The sequence below is a fragment of the Lepisosteus platostomus genome, chromosome 5 (assembly GCF_059453375.1).
Source record: "Lepisosteus platostomus isolate fLepPlt1 chromosome 5, fLepPlt1.hap1, whole genome shotgun sequence".
Taxonomy (NCBI): domain Eukaryota; kingdom Metazoa; phylum Chordata; class Actinopteri; order Semionotiformes; family Lepisosteidae; genus Lepisosteus; species Lepisosteus platostomus.
In genome coordinates, this window is record NC_142615.1 from 43,442,985 (window position 1) to 43,469,170 (window position 26,186).

The window sequence follows — 26,186 nt, forward strand, 5'->3', positions numbered from 1 at the left end:
TTAACATGAAAAGTGACCTAATTTACCGGAGCAAATGCTCACCAAGCAAGATCTGCTTTACTACTAGAGAGAAGTAGAGTGCAAGACGTGATCATTTCACGCCGCTGTGGAACGAAACGCTTTTGTCTTGGAATTCTAAATCAATTAGAAATTCAGAGCGACACATAAAGGCTTTGTCTGCTTAAAAGTGATGATTTTTTAAAACTAAAAAAAAATGTAGAAAACACGTTTCTCACTTAGAAATTTAAGATGGGGGTGGGGTATTACTAGTAGCGGCACTGAACTCACCATGGTGCAATTAATTTACGTGACGGGCTAGTGGTTTAATGGATAACGCGTCTGATTTCGGTTTATAAGATTGTCGATTCGACTTCTACCAGGGTTGTGTGATTCAAATCAGGCTCCTCAGAAATAGATGTCTGTTATGTAAATGAACCCCACCTGAAAGCAAACGTTGGGTCTGGGTTCCTTTCTTTCCTGCATGAAATAGCAAATCGTTACAACAAAAAAAAACACCAACTAATGTCCAATAGTCCAATAGTTAGTCATTTAAGTAAACATGAATATACTGTAAGGTCTTGGTACATGGGAGTGGATTTCAACCACAATTAAAAGAAGGGCAAATTATAATTACAGGCTTCAGACACTTTTTCATACAAAAGTGACCAAACACTCCCTAACTTTCAGGTTTGCTTGAACCTGTAACAGAAAAGCGGTTTGAAACTTCCATTCTCTGATGTCACTGTCTCTAAAGTCGGATGTGCTGTTTCGCAGATGTGCAGTGTGCCTTTTCTCTTGTCGTGTTCAAGATGAAATGCTGCATAAGATCCTGACTGGGTGTTCTGTACTGTTCTGTTACTTCATTCGGATTACCTAGGTGGTGTACAGCTAAAACCCGACCGCATGGTGTAAATTCCGGGTTCGGCACCAGCAGCACCTGCAAACACATCAGCTGACCTCGACGTGATTTGAACACGCAACCTTCTGATCTGGAGTCAGACGCGCTACCGTTGCGCCACGAGGTCACTTGCGACAAGTGCTTTTAATTCACCCAAAGAGAAAAATCAGCGTCCCTGAAAAAGATTGTTTTCATTCTCTCCTGTGAGGAGCGCCGCTCTTCCAACGAGGGTCTCTTCTTCCCAGACCACAGATTATTCTTCGCGCCCGGCTCTCTCACGGAGAGCAGACACACCGTCTCCACTAATGTGTTTACTACATCTATAGATCTGACCCCCTACAGCCCCGATATTCCTGGACAGGATATTTACCACCAGCCTGGTGAACTTCTCATCTTGACCTCTCCCAGGAGGAGCACAATTAACACAGAATCCTCTCTCCATTTAGCAAATAACACAAAACACTGTTTACCTGTCAAGACAGAAAACCAGGCTGCTCCAGGTGAGGCTTAAACTCACAACCTCGGCATGAGTCCACTGAATATGTCATTTTACATGGCCTGAACCAGGAAAGAGATTGGAAGTCAAGAAGTTATGGTTTTGTTTTAATACTTGCCTACTCTTTTAATTTTTCGGTCAAATCTTTTATTTGGGAGTACTTTCAATGGATGTTAATCTTTGTCCCGATGCACGATTCTGGGCCATGGTGTGTCTTGAATAATGTTCTTATAGGCTTCAGTTTGGAAAAGTGCGCTCTTCAGAAGCTACCGAAACCGCTAATGGTTACATAACACTTAATGCAAAAGCAACGTTCGGGTTTGAAAAAATATATTACTTGCTATGAATACAAACACTGTTACAGGAGGCGTGTTAGGGCTATTTTAGCTTAGATCATCAATTCATCTTACATTTCTTCTCCATCTATATCAACAGCGTCATCGCTACTGAGCGCTAAAGGCAGGTCCTGGCAATACAATCTTCTTTAGAAAACATTTTAAAAACTATTTCCACTACCATACATAAAGTAAAAGATACCGATTGCACGCACCTAATAAAATCTCTTATCCAGGGACGTTGTAGCTAGATGCAAATTCCAATCGAAAATGTATCAGCTTTAACATTTTCTTTTGGATCCACAGGACGATCAGCATGAGACTCAAAATATACCTGTGTTTGATTGTACAGCATAGATTGTACAGCATGTATGTTTACATTTATGTTAAAATTAAGGTAAATAGATCAAAATATCAACATCCAACTTCACAGTGCTAACGTACTGTAACAGTGCTTGTCAAATTCTCAAACAAATCTGCGTTGTATTTCTAAACTCTTTTAGCAGAGGACGCAACAGGAGTATAAATGATATCTCCCACCAGCCATTCAAAGATACTTTTCCAAGGGTGAATATGGATTTCTGGGGAGTTGCGGTGTTGATCACTATTGGACTTCCCCGGTCTCAAGTGTTGTTGTTGGACACGGGCAAAAGACTCGCATTTTCTGCAAATATAAAGAGGGTTAAGGTTTCGGCTTCAGCGGAGACAGTGTTTACATTGACAATAATAAGGAGATCGTCCCTGGGTGGGCTTGAACCACCAACCTTTCAGTTAACAGCCGAACGCGCTCGCCGATTGCGCCACAGAGACTGATGAGAGAGGCCTTTCTCCATTCGCACCTTTCCGGTCAAAAAATAAACATTGCTTGCATTTTCTTGCCAGTCGGCAATATTCCTACTGCTCTGATAGCCAAGAATTACATTTCATTTTTCACAAGCTGTATGAATTTCTTGAAAATCAAGTTGTTGCAGAAAGGAAATGTATTCATTCATGCTTTAAACTAAATCAAGCCCTATGCGGTTGTCCAAGATGGTAGTTTCTGCACAAAAAGACAGGAAGAAAGGCACAGCTGGGATGTGGAGCCCGGATCTCCAGTTAACGAGACAGGTACTTAAACCGACTCAGCTACGGTGCCGGCAGAATTCTCCTCTTTTATAGCCGCTTGGACACACCGCTCTGAGCCATCTGCGTTCACGAAGCCCTGAGTCTGCCGGCTGAGCAAGCTGCCTCCTTTACACGGAACAGGAGCCCTGACCGTAAGAGAAATGAAGAGAAATGGCTTTTATTGGGCACTTTTCATGTCCAATGCGCTTGACATCTCCCAAGGGGGACAGAGTTCATTAACGACACTTTTCCTTTCTTTCTTCTTTCTGTACACTTTGATGAAACAAAACGAGAAATCATGTAAGGGAAAACATGCAAGGGAAAACATGCACATGCACATGTCTTTTTTTCATGGAGAAAACATGCACCGGGAAATGTTGTGTTTAGAAGAAGTGAGTTAACATGAAAAGTGACCTAATTTACCGGAGCAAATGCTCACCAAGCAAGATCTGCTTTACTACTAGAGAGAAGTAGAGTGCAAGACGTGATCATTTCACGCCGCTGTGGAACGAAACGCTTTTGTCTTGGAATTCTAAATCAATTAGAAATTCAGAGCGACACATAAAGGCTTTGTCTGCTTAAAAGTGATGATTTTTTAAAACTAAAAAAAAATGTAGAAAACACGTTTCTCACTTAGAAATTTAAGATGGGGGTGGGGTATTACTAGTAGCGGCACTGAACTCACCATGGTGCAATTAATTTACGTGACGGGCTAGTGGTTTAATGGATAACGCGTCTGATTTCGGTTTATAAGATTGTCGATTCGACTTCTACCAGGGTTGTGTGATTCAAATCAGGCTCCTCAGAAATAGATGTCTGTTATGTAAATGAACCCCACCTGAAAGCAAACGTTGGGTCTGGGTTCCTTTCTTTCCTGCATGAAATAGCAAATCGTTACAACAAAAAAAAACACCAACTAATGTCCAATAGTCCAATAGTTAGTCATTTAAGTAAACATGAATATACTGTAAGGTCTTGGTACATGGGAGTGGATTTCAACCACAATTAAAAGAAGGGCAAATTATAATTACAGACTTCAGACACTTTTTCATACAAAAGTGACCAAACACTCCCTAACTTTCAGGTTTGCTTGAACCTGTAACAGAAAAGCGGTTTGAAACTTCCATTCTCTGATGTCACTGTCTCTAAAGTCGGATGTGATGTTTCGCGGATGTGCAGTGTGCCTTTTCTCTTGTCGTGTTCAAGATGAAATGCTGCATAAGATCCTGACTGGGTGTTCTGTACTGTTCTGTTACTTCATTCGGATTACCTAGGTGGTGTACAGCTAAAACCCGACCGCATGGTGTAAATTCCGGGTTCGGCACCAGCAGCACCTGCAAACACATCAGCTGACCTCGACGTGATTTGAACACGCAACCTTCTGATCTGGAGTCAGACGCGCTACCGTTGCGCCACGAGGTCACTTGCGACAAGTGCTTTTAATTCACCCAAAGAGAAAAATCAGCGTCCCTGAAAAAGATTGTTTTCATTCTCTCCTGTGAGGAGCGCCGCTCTTCCAACGAGGGTCTCTTCTTCCCAGACCACAGATTATTCTTCCCGCCCGGCTCTCTCACGGAGAGCAGACACACCGTCTCCACTAATGTGTTTACTACATCTATAGATCTGACCCCCTACAGCCCCGATATTCCTGGACAGGATATTTACCACCAGCCTGGTGAACTTCTCATCTTGACCTCTCCCAGGAGGAGCACAATTAACACAGAATCCTCTCTCCATTTAGCAAATAACACAAAACACTGTTTACCTGTCAAGACAGAAAACCAGGCTGCTCCAGGTGAGGCTTAAACTCACAACCTCGGCATGAGTCCACTGAATATGTCATTTTACATGGCCTGAACCAGGAAAGAGATTGGAAGTCAAGAAGTTATGGTTTTGTTTTAATACTTGCCTACTCTTTTAATTTTTCGGTCAAATCTTTTATTTGGGAGTACTTTCAATGGATGTTAATCTTTGTCCCGATGCACGATTCTGGGCCATGGTGTGTCTTGAATAATGTTCTTATAGGCTTCAGTTTGGAAAAGTGCGCTCTTCAGAAGCTACCGAAACCGCTAATGGTTACATAACACTTAATGCAAAAGCAACGTTCGGGTTTGAAAAAATATATTACTTGCTATGAATACAAACACTGTTACAGGAGGCGTGTTAGGGCTATTTTAGCTTAGATCATCAATTCATCTTACATTTCTTCTCCATCTATATCAACAGCGTCATCGCTACTGAGCGCTAAAGGCAGGTCCTGGCAATACAATCTTCTTTAGAAAACATTTTAAAAACTATTTCCACTACCATACATAAAGTAAAAGATACCGATTGCACGCACCTAATAAAATCTCTTATCCAGGGACGTTGTAGCTAGATGCAAATTCCAATCGAAAATGTATCAGCTTTAACATTTTCTTTTGGATCCACAGGACGATCAGCATGAGACTCAAAATATACCTGTGTTTGATTGTACAGCATAGATTGTACAGCATGTATGTTTACATTTATGTTAAAATTAAGGTAAATAGATCAAAATATCAACATCCAACTTCACAGTGCTAACGTACTGTAACAGTGCTTGTCAAATTCTCAAACAAATCTGCGTTGTATTTCTAAACTCTTTTAGCAGAGGACGCAACAGGAGTATAAATGATATCTCCCACCAGCCATTCAAAGATACTTTTCCAAGGGTGAATATGGATTTCTGGGGAGTTGCGGTGTTGATCACTATTGGACTTCCCCGGTCTCAAGTGTTGTTGTTGGACATGGGCAAAAGACTCGCATTTTCTGCAAATATAAAGAGGGTTAAGGTTTCGGCTTCAGCGGAGACAGTGTTTACATTGACAATAATAAGGAGATCGTCCCTGGGTGGGCTTGAACCACCAACCTTTCAGTTAACAGCCAAACGCGCTCGCCGATTGCGCCACAGAGACTGATGAGAGAGGCCTTTCTCCATTCGCACCTTTCCGGTCAAAAAATAAACATTGCTTGCATTTTCTTGCCAGTCGGCAATATTCCTACTGCTCTGATAGCCAAGAATTACATTTCATTTTTCACAAGCTGTATGAATTTCTTGAAAATCAAGTTGTTGCAGAAAGGAAATGTATTCATTCATGCTTTAAACTAAATCAAGCCCTATGCGGTTGTCCAAGATGGTAGTTTCTGCACAAAAAGACAGGAAGAAAGGCACAGCTGGGATGTGGAGCCCGGATCTCCAGTTAACGAGACAGGTACTTAAACCGACTCAGCTACGGTGCCGGCAGAATTCTCCTCTTTTATAGCCGCTTGGACACACCGCTCTGAGCCATCTGCGTTCACGAAGCCCTGAGTCTGCCGGCTGAGCAAGCTGCCTCCTTTACACGGAACAGGAGCCCTGACCGTAAGAGAAATGAAGAGAAATGGCTTTTATTGGGCACTTTTCATGTCCAATGCGCTTGACATCTCCCAAGGGGGACAGAGTTCATTAACGACACTTTTCCTTTCTTTCTTCTTTCTGTACACTTTGATGAAACAAAACGAGAAATCATGTAAGGGAAAACATGTAAGGGAAAACATGCACATGCACATGTCTTTTTTTCATGGAGAAAACATGCACCGGGAAATGTTGTGTTTAGAAGAAGTGAGTTAACATGAAAAGTGACCTAATTTACCGGAGCAAATGCTCACCAAGCAAGATCTGCTTTACTACTAGAGAGAAGTAGAGTGCAAGACGTGATCATTTCACGCCGCTGTGGAACGAAACGCTTTTGTCTTGGAATTCTAAATCAATTAGAAATTCAGAGCGACACATAAAGGCTTTGTCTGCTTAAAAGTGATGATTTTTTAAAACTAAAAAAAAATGTAGAAAACACGTTTCTCACTTAGAAATTTAAGATGGGGGTGGGGTATTACTAGTAGCGGCACTGAACTCACCATGGTGCAATTAATTTATGTGACGGGCTAGTGGTTTAATGGATAACGCGTCTGATTTCGGTTTATAAGATTGTCGATTCGACTTCTACCAGGGTTGTGTGATTCAAATCAGGCTCCTCAGAAATAGATGTCTGTTATGTAAATGAACCCCACCTGAAAGCAAACGTTGGGTCTGGGTTCCTTTCTTTCCTGCATGAAATAGCAAATCGTTACAACAAAAAAAAACACCAACTAATGTCCAATAGTCCAATAGTTAGTCATTTAAGTAAACATGAATATACTGTAAGGTCTTGGTACATGGGAGTGGATTTCAACCACAATTAAAAGAAGGGCAAATTATAATTACAGGCTTCAGACACTTTTTCATACAAAAGTGACCAAACACTCCCTAACTTTCAGGTTTGCTTGAACCTGTAACAGAAAAGCGGTTTGAAACTTCCATTCTCTGATGTCACTGTCTCTAAAGTCGGATGTGCTGTTTCGCGGATGTGCAGTGTGCCTTTTCTCTTGTCGTGTTCAAGATGAAATGCTGCATAAGATCCTGACTGGGTGTTCTGTACTGTTCTGTTACTTCATTCGGATTACCTAGGTGGTGTACAGCTAAAACCCGACCGCATGGTGTAAATTCCGGGTTCGGCACCAGCAGCACCTGCAAACACATCAGCTGACCTCGACGTGATTTGAACACACAACCTTCTGATCTGGAGTCAGACGCGCTACCGTTGCGCCACGAGGTCACTTGCGACAAGTGCTTTTAATTCACCCAAAGAGAAAAATCAGTGTCCCTGAAAAAGATTGTTTTCATTCTCTCCTGTGAGGAGCGCCGCTCTTCCAACGAGGGTCTCTTCTTCCCAGACCACAGATTATTCTTCCCGCCCGGCTCTCTCACGGAGAGCAGACACACCGTCTCCACTAATGTGTTTACTACATCTATAGATCTGACCCCCTACAGCCCCGATATTCCTGGACAGGATATTTACCACCAGCCTGGTGAACTTCTCATCTTGACCTCTCCCAGGAGGAGCACAATTAACACAGAATCCTCTCTCCATTTAGCAAATAACACAAAACACTGTTTACCTGTCAAGACAGAAAACCAGGCTGCTCCAGGTGAGGCTTAAACTCACAACCTCGGCATGAGTCCACTGAATATGTCATTTTACATGGCCTGAACCAGGAAAGAGATTGGAAGTCAAGAAGTTATGGTTTTGTTTTAATACTTGCCTACTCTTTTAATTTTTCGGTCAAATCTTTTATTTGGGAGTACTTTCAATGGATGTTAATCTTTGTCCCGATGCACGATTCTGGGCCATGGTGTGTCTTGAATAATGTTCTTATAGGCTTCAGTTTGGAAAAGTGCGCTCTTCAGAAGCTACCGAAACCGCTAATGGTTACATAACACTTAATGCAAAAGCAACGTTCGGGTTTGAAAAAATATATTACTTGCTATGAATACAAACACTGTTACAGGAGGCGTGTTAGGGCTATTTTAGCTTAGATCATCAATTCATCTTACATTTCTTCTCCATCTATATCAACAGCGTCATCGCTACTGAGCGCTAAAGGCAGGTCCTGGCAATACAATCTTCTTTAGAAAACATTTTAAAAACTATTTCCACTACCATACATAAAGTAAAAGATACCGATTGCACGCACCTAATAAAATCTCTTATCCAGGGACGTTGTAGCTAGATGCAAATTCCAATCGAAAATGTATCAGCTTTAACATTTTCTTTTGGATCCACAGGACGATCAGCATGAGACTCAAAATATACCTGTGTTTGATTGTACAGCATAGATTGTACAGCATGTATGTTTACATTTATGTTAAAATTAAGGTAAATAGATCAAAATATCAACATCCAACTTCACAGTGCTAACGTACTGTAACAGTGCTTGTCAAATTCTCAAACAAATCTGCGTTGTATTTCTAAACTCTTTTAGCAGAGGACGCAACAGGAGTATAAATGATATCTCCCACCAGCCATTCAAAGATACTTTTCCAAGGGTGAATATGGATTTCTGGGGAGTTGCGGTGTTGATCACTATTGGACTTCCCCGGTCTCAAGTGTTGTTGTTGGACACGGGCAAAAGACTCGCATTTTCTGCAAATATAAAGAGGGTTAAGGTTTCGGCTTCAGCGGAGACAGTGTTTACATTGACAATAATAAGGAGATCGTCCCTGGGTGGGCTTGAACCACCAACCTTTCAGTTAACAGCCGAACGCGCTCGCCGATTGCGCCACAGAGACTGATGAGAGAGGCCTTTCTCCATTCGCACCTTTCCGGTCAAAAAATAAACATTGCTTGCATTTTCTTGCCAGTCGGCAATATTCCTACTGCTCTGATAGCCAAGAATTACATTTCATTTTTCACAAGCTGTATGAATTTCTTGAAAATCAAGTTGTTGCAGAAAGGAAATGTATTCATTCATGCTTTAAACTAAATCAAGCCCTATGCGGTTGTCCAAGATGGTAGTTTCTGCACAAAAAGACAGGAAGAAAGGCACAGCTGGGATGTGGAGCCCGGATCTCCAGTTAACGAGACAGGTACTTAAACCGACTCAGCTACGGTGCCGGCAGAATTCTCCTCTTTTATAGCCGCTTGGACACACCGCTCTGAGCCATCTGCGTTCACGAAGCCCTGAGTCTGCCGGCTGAGCAAGCTGCCTCCTTTACACGGAACAGGAGCCCTGACCGTAAGAGAAATGAAGAGAAATGGCTTTTATTGGGCACTTTTCATGTCCAATGCGCTTGACATCTCCCAAGGGGGACAGAGTTCATTAACGACACTTTTCCTTTCTTTCTTCTTTCTGTACACTTTGATGAAACAAAACGAGAAATCATGTAAGGGAAAACATGCAAGGGAAAACATGCACATGCACATGTCTTTTTTTCATGGAGAAAACATGCACCGGGAAATGTTGTGTTTAGAAGAAGTGAGTTAACATGAAAAGTGACCTAATTTACCGGAGCAAATGCTCACCAAGCAAGATCTGCTTTACTACTAGAGAGAAGTAGAGTGCAAGACGTGATCATTTCACGCCGCTGTGGAACGAAACGCTTTTGTCTTGGAATTCTAAATCAATTAGAAATTCAGAGCGACACATAAAGGCTTTGTCTGCTTAAAAGTGATGATTTTTTAAAACTAAAAAAAAATGTAGAAAACACGTTTCTCACTTAGAAATTTAAGATGGGGGTGGGGTATTACTAGTAGCGGCACTGAACTCACCATGGTGCAATTAATTTACGTGACGGGCTAGTGGTTTAATGGATAACGCGTCTGATTTCGGTTTATAAGATTGTCGATTCGACTTCTACCAGGGTTGTGTGATTCAAATCAGGCTCCTCAGAAATAGATGTCTGTTATGTAAATGAACCCCACCTGAAAGCAAACGTTGGGTCTGGGTTCCTTTCTTTCCTGCATGAAATAGCAAATCGTTACAACAAAAAAAAACACCAACTAATGTCCAATAGTCCAATAGTTAGTCATTTAAGTAAACATGAATATACTGTAAGGTCTTGGTACATGGGAGTGGATTTCAACCACAATTAAAAGAAGGGCAAATTATAATTACAGGCTTCAGACACTTTTTCATACAAAAGTGACCAAACACTCCCTAACTTTCAGGTTTGCTTGAACCTGTAACAGAAAAGCGGTTTGAAACTTCCATTCTCTGATGTCACTGTCTCTAAAGTCGGATGTGCTGTTTCGCAGATGTGCAGTGTGCCTTTTCTCTTGTCGTGTTCAAGATGAAATGCTGCATAAGATCCTGACTGGGTGTTCTGTACTGTTCTGTTACTTCATTCGGATTACCTAGGTGGTGTACAGCTAAAACCCGACCGCATGGTGTAAATTCCGGGTTCGGCACCAGCAGCACCTGCAAACACATCAGCTGACCTCGACGTGATTTGAACACGCAACCTTCTGATCTGGAGTCAGACGCGCTACCGTTGCGCCACGAGGTCACTTGCGACAAGTGCTTTTAATTCACCCAAAGAGAAAAATCAGCGTCCCTGAAAAAGATTGTTTTCATTCTCTCCTGTGAGGAGCGCCGCTCTTCCAACGAGGGTCTCTTCTTCCCAGACCACAGATTATTCTTCCCGCCCGGCTCTCTCACGGAGAGCAGACACACCGTCTCCACTAATGTGTTTACTACATCTATAGATCTGACCCCCTACAGCCCCGATATTCCTGGACAGGATATTTACCACCAGCCTGGTGAACTTCTCATCTTGACCTCTCCCAGGAGGAGCACAATTAACACAGAATCCTCTCTCCATTTAGCAAATAACACAAAACACTGTTTACCTGTCAAGACAGAAAACCAGGCTGCTCCAGGTGAGGCTTAAACTCACAACCTCGGCATGAGTCCACTGAATATGTTATTTTACATGGCCTGAACCAGGAAAGAGATTGGAAGTCAAGAAGTTATGGTTTTGTTTTAATACTTGCCTACTCTTTTAATTTTTCGGTCAAATCTTTTATTTGGGAGTACTTTCAATGGATGTTAATCTTTGTCCCGATGCACGATTCTGGGCCATGGTGTGTCTTGAATAATGTTCTTATAGGCTTCAGTTTGGAAAAGTGCGCTCTTCAGAAGCTACCGAAACCGCTAATGGTTACATAACACTTAATTATGTTCGGGTTTGAAAAAATATATTACTTGCTATGAATACAAACACTGTTACAGGAGGCGTGTTAGGGCTATTTTAGCTTAGATCATCAATTCATCTTACATTTCTTCTCCATCTATATCAACAGCGTCATCGCTACTGAGCGCTAAAGGCAGGTCCTGGCAATACAATCTTCTTTAGAAAACATTTTAAAAACTATTTCCACTACCATACATAAAGTAAAAGATACCGATTGCACGCACCTAATAAAATCTCTTATCCAGGGACGTTGTAGCTAGATGCAAATTCCAATCGAAAATGTATCAGCTTTAACATTTTCTTTTGGATCCACAGGACGATCAGCATGAGACTCAAAATATACCTGTGTTTGATTGTACAGCATAGATTGTACAGCATGTATGTTTACATTTATGTTAAAATTAAGGTAAATATATCAAAATATCAACATCCAACTTCACAGTGCTAACGTACTGTAACAGTGCTTGTCAAATTCTCAAACAAATCTGCGTTGTATTTCTAAACTCTTTTAGCAGAGGACGCAACAGGAGTATAAATGATATCTCCCACCAGCCATTCAAAGATACTTTTCCAAGGGTGAATATGGATTTCTGGGGAGTTGCGGTGTTGATCACTATTGGACTTCCCCGGTCTCAAGTGTTGTTGTTGGACACGGGCAAAAGACTCGCATTTTCTGCAAATATAAAGAGGGTTAAGGTTTCGGCTTCAGCGGAGACAGTGTTTACATTGACAATAATAAGGAGATCGTCCCTGGGTGGGCTTGAACCACCAACCTTTCAGTTAACAGCCGAACGCGCTCGCGCCACAGAGACTGATGAGAGAGGCCTTTCTCCATTCGCACCTTTCCGGTCAAAAAATAAACATTGCTTGCATTTTCTTGCCAGTCGGCAATATTCCTACTGCTCTGATAGCCAAGAATTACATTTCATTTTTCACAAGCTGTATGAATTTCTTGAAAATCAAGTTGTTGCAGAAAGGAAATGTATTCATTCATGCTTTAAACTAAATCAAGCCCTATGCGGTTGTCCAAGATGGTAGTTTCTGCACAAAAAGACAGGAAGAAAGGCACAGCTGGGATGTGGAGCCCGGATCTCCAGTTAACGAGACAGGTACTTAAACCGACTCAGCTACGGTGCCGGCAGAATTCTCCTCTTTTATAGCCGCTTGGACACACCGCTCTGAGCCATCTGCGTTCACGAAGCCCTGAGTCTGCCGGCTGAGCAAGCTGCCTCCTTTACACGGAACAGGAGCCCTGACCGTAAGAGAAATGAAGAGAAATGGCTTTTATTGGGCACTTTTCATGTCCAATGCGCTTGACATCTCCCAAGGGGGACAGAGTTCATTAACGACACTTTTCCTTTCTTTCTTCTTTCTGTACACTTTGATGAAACAAAACGAGAAATCATGTAAGGGAAAACATGCAAGGGAAAACATGCACATGCACATGTCTTTTTTTCATGGAGAAAACATGCACCGGGAAATGTTGTGTTTAGAAGAAGTGAGTTAACATGAAAAGTGACCTAATTTACCGGAGCAAATGCTCACCAAGCAAGATCTGCTTTACTACTAGAGAGAAGTAGAGTGCAAGACGTGATCATTTCACGCCGCTGTGGAACGAAACGCTTTTGTCTTGGAATTCTAAATCAATTAGAAATTCAGAGCGACACATAAAGGCTTTGTCTGCTTAAAAGTGATGATTTTTTAAAACTAAAAAAAAATGTAGAAAACACGTTTCTCACTTAGAAATTTAAGATGGGGGTGGGGTATTACTAGTAGCGGCACTGAACTCACCATGGTGCAATTAATTTACGTGACGGGCTAGTGGTTTAATGGATAACGCGTCTGATTTCGGTTTATAAGATTGTCGATTCGACTTCTACCAGGGTTGTGTGATTCAAATCAGGCTCCTCAGAAATAGATGTCTGTTATGTAAATGAACCCCACCTGAAAGCAAACGTTGGGTCTGGGTTCCTTTCTTTCCTGCATGAAATAGCAAATCGTTACAACAAAAAAAAACACCAACTAATGTCCAATAGTCCAATAGTTAGTCATTTAAGTAAACATGAATATACTGTAAGGTCTTGGTACATGGGAGTGGATTTCAACCACAATTAAAAGAAGGGCAAATTATAATTACAGGCTTCAGACACTTTTTCATACAAAAGTGACCAAACACTCCCTAACTTTCAGGTTTGCTTGAACCTGTAACAGAAAAGCGGTTTGAAACTTCCATTCTCTGATGTCACTGTCTCTAAAGTCGGATGTGCTGTTTCGCGGATGTGCAGTGTGCCTTTTCTCTTGTCGTGTTCAAGATGAAATGCTGCATAAGATCCTGACTGGGTGTTCTGTACTGTTCTGTTACTTCATTCGGATTACCTAGGTGGTGTACAGCTAAAACCCGACCGCATGGTGTAAATTCCGGGTTCGGCACCAGCAGCACCTGCAAACACATCAGCTGACCTCGACGTGATTTGAACACGCAACCTTCTGATCTGGAGTCAGACGTGCTACCGTTGCGCCACGAGGTCACTTGCGACAAGTGCTTTTAATTCACCCAAAGAGAAAAATCAGCGTCCCTGAAAAAGATTGTTTTCATTCTCTCCTGTGAGGAGCGCCGCTCTTCCAACGAGGGTCTCTTCTTCCCAGACCACAGATTATTCTTCCCGCCCGGCTCTCTCACGGAGAGCAGACACACCGTCTCCACTAATGTGTTTACTACATCTATAGATCTGACCCCCTACAGCCCCGATATTCCTGGACAGGATATTTACCACCAGCCTGGTGAACTTCTCATCTTGACCTCTCCCAGGAGGAGCACAATTAACACAGAATCCTCTCTCCATTTAGCAAATAACACAAAACACTGTTTACCTGTCAAGACAGAAAACCAGGCTGCTCCAGGTGAGGCTTAAACTCACAACCTCGGCATGAGTCCACTGAATATGTTATTTTACATGGCCTGAACCAGGAAAGAGATTGGAAGTCAAGAAGTTATGGTTTTGTTTTAATACTTGCCTACTCTTTTAATTTTTCGGTCAAATCTTTTATTTGGGAGTACTTTCAATGGATGTTAATCTTTGTCCCGATGCACGATTCTGGGCCATGGTGTGTCTTGAATAATGTTCTTATAGGCTTCAGTTTGGAAAAGTGCGCTCTTCAGAAGCTACCGAAACCGCTAATGGTTACATAACACTTAATGCAAAAGCAACGTTCGGGTTTGAAAAAATATATTACTTGCTATGAATACAAACACTGTTACAGGAGGCGTGTTAGGGCTATTTTAGCTTAGATCATCAATTCATCTTACATTTCTTCTCCATCTATATCAACAGCGTCATCGCTACTGAGCGCTAAAGGCAGGTCCTGGCAATACAATCTTCTTTAGAAAACATTTTAAAAACTATTTCCACTACCATACATAAAGTAAAAGATACCGATTGCACGCACCTAATAAAATCTCTTATCCAGGGACGTTGTAGCTAGATGCAAATTCCAATCGAAAATGTATCAGCTTTAACATTTTCTTTTGGATCCACAGGACGATCAGCATGAGACTCAAAATATACCTGTGTTTGATTGTACAGCATAGATTGTACAGCATGTATGTTTACATTTATGTTAAAATTAAGGTAAATATATCAAAATATCAACATCCAACTTCACAGTGCTAACGTACTGTAACAGTGCTTGTCAAATTCTCAAACAAATCTGCGTTGTATTTCTAAACTCTTTTAGCAGAGGACGCAACAGGAGTATAAATGATATCTCCCACCAGCCATTCAAAGATACTTTTCCAAGGGTGAATATGGATTTCTGGGGAGTTGCGGTGTTGATCACTATTGGACTTCCCCGGTCTCAAGTGTTGTTGTTGGACACGGGCAAAAGACTCGCATTTTCTGCAAATATAAAGAGGGTTAAGGTTTCGGCTTCAGCGGAGACAGTGTTTACATTGACAATAATAAGGAGATCGTCCCTGGGTGGGCTTGAACCACCAACCTTTCAGTTAACAGCCGAACGCGCTCGCCAATTGCGCCACAGAGACTGATGAGAGAGGCCTTTCTCCATTCGCACCTTTCCGGTCAAAAAATAAACATTGCTTGCATTTTCTTGCCAGTCGGCAATATTCCTACTGCTCTGATAGCCAAGAATTACATTTCATTTTTCACAAGCTGTATGAATTTCTTGAAAATCAAGTTGTTGCAGAAAGGAAATGTATTCATTCATGCTTTAAACTAAATCAAGCCCTATGCGGTTGTCCAAGATGGTAGTTTCTGCACAAAAAGACAGGAAGAAAGGCACAGCTGGGATGTGGAGCCCGGATCTCCAGTTAACGAGACAGGTACTTAAACCGACTCAGCTACGGTGCCGGCAGAATTCTCCTCTTTTATAGCCGCTTGGACACACCGCTCTGAGCCATCTGCGTTCACGAAGCCCTGAGTCTGCCGGCTGAGCAAGCTGCCTCCTTTACACGGAACAGGAGCCCTGACCGTAAGAGAAATGAAGAGAAATGGCTTTTATTGGGCACTTTTCATGTCCAATGCGCTTGACATCTCCCAAGGGGGACAGAGTTCATTAACGACACTTTTCCTTTCTTTCTTCTTTCTGTACACTTTGATGAAACAAAACGAGAAATCATGTAAGGGAAAACATGCAAGGGAAAACATGCACATGCACATGTCTTTTTTTCATGGAGAAAACATGCACCGGGAAATGTTGTGTTTAGAAGAAGTGAGTTAACATGAAAAGTGACCTAATTTACCGGAGCAAATGCTCACCAAGCAAGATCTGCTTTACTACTAGAGAGAAGTAGAGTGCAAGACGTGATCATTTCACGCCGCTGTGGAACGAAACGCTTTTGTCTTGGAATTCTAAATCAATTAGAAATTCAGAGCGACACATAAAGGCTTTGTCTGCTTAAAAGTGATGATTTTTTAAAACTAAAAAAAAATGTAGAAAACACGTTTCTCACTTAGAAATTTAAGATGGGGGTGGGGTATTACTAGTAGCGGCACTGAACTCACCATGGTGCAATTAATTTACGTGACGGGCTAGTGGTTTAATGGATAACGCGTCTGATTTCGGTTTATAAGATTGTCGATTCGACTTCTACCAGGGTTGTGTGATTCAAATCAGGCTCCTCAGAAATAGATGTCTGTTATGTAAATGAACCCCACCTGAAAGCAAACGTTGGGTCTGGGTTCCTTTCTTTCCTGCATGAAATAGCAAATCGTTACAACAAAAAAAAACACCAACTAATGTCTAATAGTCCAATAGTTAGTCATTTAAGTAAACATGAATATACTGTAAGGTCTTGGTACATGGGAGTGGATTTCAACCACAATTAAAAGAAGGGCAAATTATAATTACAGGCTTCAGACACTTTTTCATACAAAAGTGACCAAACACTCCCTAACTTTCAGGTTTGCTTGAACCTGTAACAGAAAAGCGGTTTGAAACTTCCATTCTCTGATGTCACTGTCTCTAAAGTCGGATGTGCTGTTTCGCGGATGTGCAGTGTGCCTTTTCTCTTGTCGTGTTCAAGATGAAATGCTGCATAAGATCCTGACTGGGTGTTCTGTACTGTTCTGTTACTTCATTCGGATTACCTAGGTGGTGTACAGCTAAAACCCGACCGCATGGTGTAAATTCCGGGTTCGGCACCAGCAGCACCTGCAAACACATCAGCTGACCTCGACGTGATTTGAACACGCAACCTTCTGATCTGGAGTCAGACGTGCTACCGTTGCGCCACGAGGTCACTTGCGACAAGTGCTTTTAATTCACCCAAAGAGAAAAATCAGCGTCCCTGAAAAAGATTGTTTTCATTCTCTCCTGTGAGGAGCGCCGCTCTTCCAACGAGGGTCTCTTCTTCCCAGACCACAGATTATTCTTCCCGCCCGGCTCTCTCACGGAGAGCAGACACACCGTCTCCACTAATGTGTTTACTACATCTATAGATCTGACCCCCTACAGCCCCGATATTCCTGGACAGGATATTTACCACCAGCCTGGTGAACTTCTCATCTTGACCTCTCCCAGGAGGAGCACAATTAACACAGAATCCTCTCTCCATTTAGCAAATAACACAAAACACTGTTTACCTGTCAAGACAGAAAACCAGGCTGCTCCAGGTGAGGCTTAAACTCACAACCTCGGCATGAGTCCACTGAATATGTTATTTTACATGGCCTGAACCAGGAAAGAGATTGGAAGTCAAGAAGTTATGGTTTTGTTTTAATACTTGCCTACTCTTTTAATTTTTCGGTCAAATCTTTTATTTGGGAGTACTTTCAATGGATGTTAATCTTTGTCCCGATGCACGATTCTGGGCCATGGTGTGTCTTGAATAATGTTCTTATAGGCTTCAGTTTGGAAAAGTGCGCTCTTCAGAAGCTACCGAAACCGCTAATGGTTACATAACACTTAATGCAAAAGCAACGTTCGGGTTTGAAAAAATATATTACTTGCTATGAATACAAACACTGTTACAGGAGGCGTGTTAGGGCTATTTTAGCTTAGATCATCAATTCATCTTACATTTCTTCTCCATCTATATCAACAGCGTCATCGCTACTGAGCGCTAAAGGCAGGTCCTGGCAATACAATCTTCTTTAGAAAACATTTTAAAAACTATTTCCACTACCATACATAAAGTAAAAGATACCGATTGCACGCACCTAATAAAATCTCTTATCCAGGGACGTTGTAGCTAGATGCAAATTCCAATCGAAAATGTATCAGCTTTAACATTTTCTTTTGGATCCACAGGACGATCAGCATGAGACTCAAAATATACCTGTGTTTGATTGTACAGCATAGATTGTACAGCATGTATGTTTACATTTATGTTAAAATTAAGGTAAATATATCAAAATATCAACATCCAACTTCACAGTGCTAACGTACTGTAACAGTGCTTGTCAAATTCTCAAACAAATCTGCGTTGTATTTCTAAACTCTTTTAGCAGAGGACGCAACAGGAGTATAAATGATATCTCCCACCAGCCATTCAAAGATACTTTTCCAAGGGTGAATATGGATTTCTGGGGAGTTGCGGTGTTGATCACTATTGGACTTCCCCGGTCTCAAGTGTTGTTGTTGGACACGGGCAAAAGACTCGCATTTTCTGCAAATATAAAGAGGGTTAAGGTTTCGGCTTCAGCGGAGACAGTGTTTACATTGACAATAATAAGGAGATCGTCCCTGGGTGGGCTTGAACCACCAACCTTTCAGTTAACAGCCGAACGCGCTCGCCGATTGCGCCACAGAGACTGATGAGAGAGGCCTTTCTCCATTCGCACCTTTCCGGTCAAAAAATAAACATTGCTTGCATTTTCTTGCCAGTCGGCAATATTCCTACTGCTCTGATAGCCAAGAATTACATTTCATTTTTCACAAGCTGTATGAATTTCTTGAAAATCAAGTTGTTGCAGAAAGGAAATGTATTCATTCATGCTTTAAACTAAATCAAGCCCTATGCGGTTGTCCAAGATGGTAGTTTCTGCACAAAAAGACAGGAAGAAAGGCACAGCTGGGATGTGGAGCCCGGATCTCCAGTTAACGAGACAGGTACTTAAACCGACTCAGCTACGGTGCCGGCAGAATTCTCCTCTTTTATAGCCGCTTGGACACACCGCTCTGAGCCATCTGCGTTCACGAAGCCCTGAGTCTGCCGGCTGAGCAAGCTGCCTCCTTTACACGGAACAGGAGCCCTGACCGTAAGAGAAATGAAGAGAAATGGCTTTTATTGGGCACTTTTCATGTCCAATGCGCTTGACATCTCCCAAGGGGGACAGAGTTCATTAACGACACTTTTCCTTTCTTTCTTCTTTCTGTACACTTTGATGAAACAAAACGAGAAATCATGTAAGGGAAAACATGCAAGGGAAAACATGCACATGCACATGTCTTTTTTTCATGGAGAAAACATGCACCGGGAAATGTTGTGTTTAGAAGAAGTGAGTTAACATGAAAAGTGACCTAATTTACCGGAGCAAATGCTCACCAAGCAAGATCTGCTTTACTACTAGAGAGAAGTAGAGTGCAAGACGTGATCATTTCACGCCGCTGTGGAACGAAACGCTTTTGTCTTGGAATTCTAAATCAATTAGAAATTCAGAGCGACACATAAAGGCTTTGTCTGCTTAAAAGTGATGATTTTTTAAAACTAAAAAAAAATGTAGAAAACACGTTTCTCACTTAGAAATTTAAGATGGGGGTGGGGTATTACTAGTAGCGGCACTGAACTCACCATGGTGCAATTAATTTACGTGACGGGCTAGTGGTTTAATGGATAACGCGTCTGATTTCGGTTTATAAGATTGTCGATTCGACTTCTACCAGGGTTGTGTGATTCAAATCAGGCTCCTCAGAAATAGATGTCTGTTATGTAAATGAACCCCACCTGAAAGCAAACGTTGGGTCTGGGTTCCTTTCTTTCCTGCATGAAATAGCAAATCGTTACAACAAAAAAAAACACCAACTAATGTCTAATAGTCCAATAGTTAGTCATTTAAGTAAACATGAATATACTGTAAGGTCTTGGTACATGGGAGTGGATTTCAACCACAATTAAAAGAAGGGCAAATTATAATTACAGGCTTCAGACACTTTTTCATACAAAAGTGACCAAACACTCCCTAACTTTCAGGTTTGCTTGAACCTGTAACAGAAAAGCGGTTTGAAACTTCCATTCTCTGATGTCACTGTCTCTAAAGTCGGATGTGCTGTTTCGCGGATGTGCAGTGTGCCTTTTCTCTTGTCGTGTTCAAGATGAAATGCTGCATAAGATCCTGACTGGGTGTTCTGTACTGTTCTGTTACTTCATTCGGATTACCTAGGTGGTGTACAGCTAAAACCCGACCGCATGGTGTAAATTCCGGGTTCGGCACCAGCAGCACCTGCAAACACATCAGCTGACCTCGACGTGATTTGAACACGCAACCTTCTGATCTGGAGTCAGACGTGCTACCGTTGCGCCACGAGGTCACTTGCGACAAGTGCTTTTAATTCACCCAAAGAGAAAAATCAGCGTCCCTGAAAAAGATTGTTTTCATTCTCTCCTGTGAGGAGCGCCGCTCTTCCAACGAGGGTCTCTTCTTCCCAGACCACAGATTATTCTTCCCGCCCGGCTCTCTCACGGAGAGCAGACACACCGTCTCCACTAATGTGTTTACTACATCTATAGATCTGACCCCCTACAGCCCCGATATTCCTGGACAGGATATTTACCACCAGCCTGGTGAACTTCTCATCTTGACCTCTCCCAGGAGGAGCACAATTAACACAGAATCCTCTCTCCATTTAGCAAATAACACAAAACACTGTTTACCTGTCAAGACAGAAAACCAGGCTGCTCCAGGTGAGGCTTAAACTCACAACCTCGGCATGAGTCCACTGAATATGTTATTTTACATGGCCTGAACCAGGAAAGAGATTGGAAGTCAAGAAGTTATGGTTTTGTTTTAATACTTGCCTACTCTTTTAATTTTTCGGTCAAATCTTTTATTTGGGAGTACTTTCAATGGATGTTAATCTTTGTCCCGATGCACGATTCTGGGCCATGGTGTGTCTTGAATAATGTTCTTATAGGCTTCAGTTTGGAAAAGTGCGCTCTTCAGAAGCTACCGAAACCGCTAATGGTTACATAACACTTAATGCAAAAGCAACGTTCGGGTTTGAAAAAATATATTACTTGCTATGAATACAAACACTGTTACAGGAGGCGTGTTAGGGCTATTTTAGCTTAGATCATCAATTCATCTTACATTTCTTCTCCATCTATATCAACAGCGTCATCGCTACTGAGCGCTAAAGGCAGGTCCTGGCAATACAATCTTCTTTAGAAAACATTTTAAAAACTATTTCCACTACCATACATAAAGTAAAAGATACCGATTGCACGCACCTAATAAAATCTCTTATCCAGGGACGTTGTAGCTAGATGCAAATTCCAATCGAAAATGTATCAGCTTTAACATTTTCTTTTGGATCCACAGGACGATCAGCATGAGACTCAAAATATACCTGTGTTTGATTGTACAGCATAGATTGTACAGCATGTATGTTTACATTTATGTTAAAATTAAGGTAAATATATCAAAATATCAACATCCAACTTCACAGTGCTAACGTACTGTAACAGTGCTTGTCAAATTCTCAAACAAATCTGCGTTGTATTTCTAAACTCTTTTAGCAGAGGACGCAACAGGAGTATAAATGATATCTCCCACCAGCCATTCAAAGATACTTTTCCAAGGGTGAATATGGATTTCTGGGGAGTTGCGGTGTTGATCACTATTGGACTTCCCCGGTCTCAAGTGTTGTTGTTGGACACGGGCAAAAGACTCGCATTTTCTGCAAATATAAAGAGGGTTAAGGTTTCGGCTTCAGCGGAGACAGTGTTTACATTGACAATAATAAGGAGATCGTCCCTGGGTGGGCTTGAACCACCAACCTTTCAGTTAACAGCCGAACGCGCTCGCCGATTGCGCCACAGAGACTGATGAGAGAGGCCTTTCTCCATTCGCACCTTTCCGGTCAAAAAATAAACATTGCTTGCATTTTCTTGCCAGTCGGCAATATTCCTACTGCTCTGATAGCCAAGAATTACATTTCATTTTTCACAAGCTGTATGAATTTCTTGAAAATCAAGTTGTTGCAGAAAGGAAATGTATTCATTCATGCTTTAAACTAAATCAAGCCCTATGCGGTTGTCCAAGATGGTAGTTTCTGCACAAAAAGACAGGAAGAAAGGCACAGCTGGGATGTGGAGCCCGGATCTCCAGTTAACGAGACAGGTACTTAAACCGACTCAGCTACGGTGCCGGCAGAATTCTCCTCTTTTATAGCCGCTTGGACACACCGCTCTGAGCCATCTGCGTTCACGAAGCCCTGAGTCTGCCGGCTGAGCAAGCTGCCTCCTTTACACGGAACAGGAGCCCTGACCGTAAGAGAAATGAAGAGAAATGGCTTTTATTGGGCACTTTTCATGTCCAATGCGCTTGACATCTCCCAAGGGGGACAGAGTTCATTAACGACACTTTTCCTTTCTTTCTTCTTTCTGTACACTTTGATGAAACAAAACGAGAAATCATGTAAGGGAAAACATGCAAGGGAAAACATGCACATGCACATGTCTTTTTTTCATGGAGAAAACATGCACCGGGAATTGTTGTGTTTAGAAGAAGTGAGTTAACATGAAAAGTGACCTAATTTACCGGAGCAAATGCTCACCAAGCAAGATCTGCTTTACTACTAGAGAGAAGTAGAGTGCAAGACGTGATCATTTCACGCCGCTGTGGAACGAAACGCTTTTGTCTTGGAATTCTAAATCAATTAGAAATTCAGAGCGACACATAAAGGCTTTGTCTGCTTAAAAGTGATGATTTTTTAAAACTAAAAAAAAATGTAGAAAACACGTTTCTCACTTAGAAATTTAAGATGGGGGTGGGGTATTACTAGTAGCGGCACTGAACTCACCATGGTGCAATTAATTTACGTGACGGGCTAGTGGTTTAATGGATAACGCGTCTGATTTCGGTTTATAAGATTGTCGATTCGACTTCTACCAGGGTTGTGTGATTCAAATCAGGCTCCTCAGAAATAGATGTCTGTTATGTAAATGAACCCCACCTGAAAGCAAACGTTGGGTCTGGGTTCCTTTCTTTCCTGCATGAAATAGCAAATCGTTACAACAAAAAAAAACACCAACTAATGTCCAATAGTCCAATAGTTAGTCATTTAAGTAAACATGAATATACTGTAAGGTCTTGGTACATGGGAGTGGATTTCAACCACAATTAAAAGAAGGGCAAATTATAATTACAGGCTTCAGACACTTTTTCATACAAAAGTGACCAAACACTCCCTAACTTTCAGGTTTGCTTGAACCTGTAACAGAAAAGCGGTTTGAAACTTCCATTCTCTGATGTCACTGTCTCTAAAGTCGGATGTGCTGTTTCGCAGATGTGCAGTGTGCCTTTTCTCTTGTCGTGTTCAAGATGAAATGCTGCATAAGATCCTGACTGGGTGTTCTGTACTGTTCTGTTACTTCATTCGGATTACCTAGGTGGTGTACAGCTAAAACCCGACCGCATGGTGTAAATTCCGGGTTCGGCACCAGCAGCACCTGCAAACACATCAGCTGACCTCGACGTGATTTGAACACGCAACCTTCTGATCTGGAGTCAGACGCGCTACCGTTGCGCCACGAGGTCACTTGCGACAAGTGCTTTTAATTCACCCAAAGAGAAAAATCAGCGTCCCTGAAAAAGATTGTTTTCATTCTCTCCTGTGAGGAGCGCCGCTCTTCCAACGAGGGTCTCTTCTTCCCAGACCACAGATTATTCTTCGCGCCCGGCTCTCTCACGGAGAGCAGACACACCGTCTCCACTAATGTGTTTACTACATCTATAGATCTGACCCCCTACAGCCCCGATATTCCTGGACAGGATATTTACCACCAGCCTGGTGAACTTCTCATCTTGACCTCTCCCAGGAGGAGCACAATTAACACAGAATCCTCTCTCCATTTAGCAAATAACACAAAACACTGTTTACCTGTCAAGACAGAAAACCAGGCTGCTCCAGGTGAGGCTTAAACTCACAACCTCGGCATGAGTCCACTGAATATGTCATTTTACATGGCCTGAACCAGGAAAGAGATTGGAAGTCAAGAAGTTATGGTTTTGTTTTAATACTTGCCTACTCTTTTAATTTTTCGGTCAAATCTTTTATTTGGGAGTACTTTCAATGGATGTTAATCTTTGTCCCGATGCACGATTCTGGGCCATGGTGTGTCTTGAATAATGTTCTTATAGGCTTCAGTTTGGAAAAGTGCGCTCTTCAGAAGCTACCGAAACCGCTAATGGTTACATAACACTTAATGCAAAAGCAACGTTCGGGTTTGAAAAAATATATTACTTGCTATGAATACAAACACTGTTACAGGAGGCGTGTTAGGGCTATTTTAGCTTAGATCATCAATTCATCTTACATTTCTTCTCCATCTATATCAACAGCGTCATCGCTACTGAGCGCTAAAGGCAGGTCCTGGCAATACAATCTTCTTTAGAAAACATTTTAAAAACTATTTCCACTACCATACATAAAGTAAAAGATACCGATTGCACGCACCTAATAAAATCTCTTATCCAGGGACGTTGTAGCTAGATGCAAATTCCAATCGAAAATGTATCAGCTTTAACATTTTCTTTTGGATCCACAGGACGATCAGCATGAGACTCAAAATATACCTGTGTTTGATTGTACAGCATAGATTGTACAGCATGTATGTTTACATTTATGTTAAAATTAAGGTAAATAGATCAAAATATCAACATCCAACTTCACAGTGCTAACGTACTGTAACAGTGCTTGTCAAATTCTCAAACAAATCTGCGTTGTATTTCTAAACTCTTTTAGCAGAGGACGCAACAGGAGTATAAATGATATCTCCCACCAGCCATTCAAAGATACTTTTCCAAGGGTGAATATGGATTTCTGGGGAGTTGCGGTGTTGATCACTATTGGACTTCCCCGGTCTCAAGTGTTGTTGTTGGACACGGGCAAAAGACTCGCATTTTCTGCAAATATAAAGAGGGTTAAGGTTTCGGCTTCAGCGGAGATAGTGTTTACATTGACAATAATAAGGAGATCGTCCCTGGGTGGGCTTGAACCACCAACCTTTCAGTTAACAGCCGAACGCGCTCGCCGATTGCGCCACAGAGACTGATGAGAGAGGCCTTTCTCCATTCGCACCTTTCCGGTCAAAAAATAAACATTGCTTGCATTTTCTTGCCAGTCGGCAATATTCCTACTGCTCTGATAGCCAAGAATTACATTTCATTTTTCACAAGCTGTATGAATTTCTTGAAAATCAAGTTGTTGCAGAAAGGAAATGTATTCATTCATGCTTTAAACTAAATCAAGCCCTATGCGGTTGTCCAAGATGGTAGTTTCTGCACAAAAAGACAGGAAGAAAGGCACAGCTGGGATGTGGAGCCCGGATCTCCAGTTAACGAGACAGGTACTTAAACCGACTCAGCTACGGTGCCGGCAGAATTCTCCTCTTTTATAGCCGCTTGGACACACCGCTCTGAGCCATCTGCGTTCACGAAGCCCTGAGTCTGCCGGCTGAGCAAGCTGCCTCCTTTACACGGAACAGGAGCCCTGACCGTAAGAGAAATGAAGAGAAATGGCTTTTATTGGGCACTTTTCATGTCCAATGCGCTTGACATCTCCCAAGGGGGACAGAGTTCATTAACGACACTTTTCCTTTCTTTCTTCTTTCTGTACACTTTGATGAAACAAAACGAGAAATCATGTAAGGGAAAACATGCAAGGGAAAACATGCACATGCACATGTCTTTTTTTCATGGAGAAAACATGCACCGGGAAATGTTGTGTTTAGAAGAAGTGAGTTAACATGAAAAGTGACCTAATTTACCGGAGCAAATGCTCACCAAGCAAGATCTGCTTTACTACTAGAGAGAAGTAGAGTGCAAGACGTGATCATTTCACGCCGCTGTGGAACGAAACGCTTTTGTCTTGGAATTCTAAATCAATTAGAAATTCAGAGCGACACATAAAGGCTTTGTCTGCTTAAAAGTGATGATTTTTTAAAACTAAAAAAAAATGTAGAAAACACGTTTCTCACTTAGAAATTTAAGATGGGGGTGGGGTATTACTAGTAGCGGCACTGAACTCACCATGGTGCAATTAATTTACGTGACGGGCTAGTGGTTTAATGGATAACGCGTCTGATTTCGGTTTATAAGATTG

At 41.9% G+C, this 26,186-nt stretch overlaps 1 protein-coding gene and 15 non-coding genes across 16 annotated transcripts in view; all 16 read right to left on the reverse strand.

Moving 5' to 3' along the window:
- The window catches only part of LOC148666845 (zona pellucida sperm-binding protein 3-like), a 779,162-nt gene that overhangs the window by 165,849 nt on the left and 587,127 nt on the right, over positions 1–26,186 (reverse strand). The gene's annotated exons all lie outside the window — the stretch shown is intronic.
- Positions 954–1,025, reverse strand: trnaw-cca (transfer RNA tryptophan (anticodon CCA)). The gene has a single exon. It is a non-coding gene; the product is annotated as a tRNA-Trp (tRNA).
- Positions 2,466–2,539, reverse strand: trnan-guu (transfer RNA asparagine (anticodon GUU)). The gene has a single exon. It is a non-coding gene; the product is annotated as a tRNA-Asn (tRNA).
- Positions 4,184–4,255, reverse strand: trnaw-cca (transfer RNA tryptophan (anticodon CCA)). The gene has a single exon. It is a non-coding gene; the product is annotated as a tRNA-Trp (tRNA).
- trnan-guu (transfer RNA asparagine (anticodon GUU)) lies at positions 5,696–5,769 on the reverse strand. Its single transcript has one exon. It is a non-coding gene; the product is annotated as a tRNA-Asn (tRNA).
- Positions 7,414–7,485, reverse strand: trnaw-cca (transfer RNA tryptophan (anticodon CCA)). Its single transcript has one exon. It is a non-coding gene; the product is annotated as a tRNA-Trp (tRNA).
- On the reverse strand, positions 8,926–8,999 carry trnan-guu (transfer RNA asparagine (anticodon GUU)). The gene has a single exon. It is a non-coding gene; the product is annotated as a tRNA-Asn (tRNA).
- Positions 10,644–10,715, reverse strand: trnaw-cca (transfer RNA tryptophan (anticodon CCA)). The gene has a single exon. It is a non-coding gene; the product is annotated as a tRNA-Trp (tRNA).
- On the reverse strand, positions 13,859–13,930 carry trnaw-cca (transfer RNA tryptophan (anticodon CCA)). Its single transcript has one exon. It is a non-coding gene; the product is annotated as a tRNA-Trp (tRNA).
- On the reverse strand, positions 15,371–15,444 carry trnan-guu (transfer RNA asparagine (anticodon GUU)). The gene has a single exon. It is a non-coding gene; the product is annotated as a tRNA-Asn (tRNA).
- On the reverse strand, positions 17,089–17,160 carry trnaw-cca (transfer RNA tryptophan (anticodon CCA)). Its single transcript has one exon. It is a non-coding gene; the product is annotated as a tRNA-Trp (tRNA).
- trnan-guu (transfer RNA asparagine (anticodon GUU)) lies at positions 18,601–18,674 on the reverse strand. Its single transcript has one exon. It is a non-coding gene; the product is annotated as a tRNA-Asn (tRNA).
- Positions 20,319–20,390, reverse strand: trnaw-cca (transfer RNA tryptophan (anticodon CCA)). Its single transcript has one exon. It is a non-coding gene; the product is annotated as a tRNA-Trp (tRNA).
- trnan-guu (transfer RNA asparagine (anticodon GUU)) lies at positions 21,831–21,904 on the reverse strand. The gene has a single exon. It is a non-coding gene; the product is annotated as a tRNA-Asn (tRNA).
- trnaw-cca (transfer RNA tryptophan (anticodon CCA)) lies at positions 23,549–23,620 on the reverse strand. Its single transcript has one exon. It is a non-coding gene; the product is annotated as a tRNA-Trp (tRNA).
- trnan-guu (transfer RNA asparagine (anticodon GUU)) lies at positions 25,061–25,134 on the reverse strand. The gene has a single exon. It is a non-coding gene; the product is annotated as a tRNA-Asn (tRNA).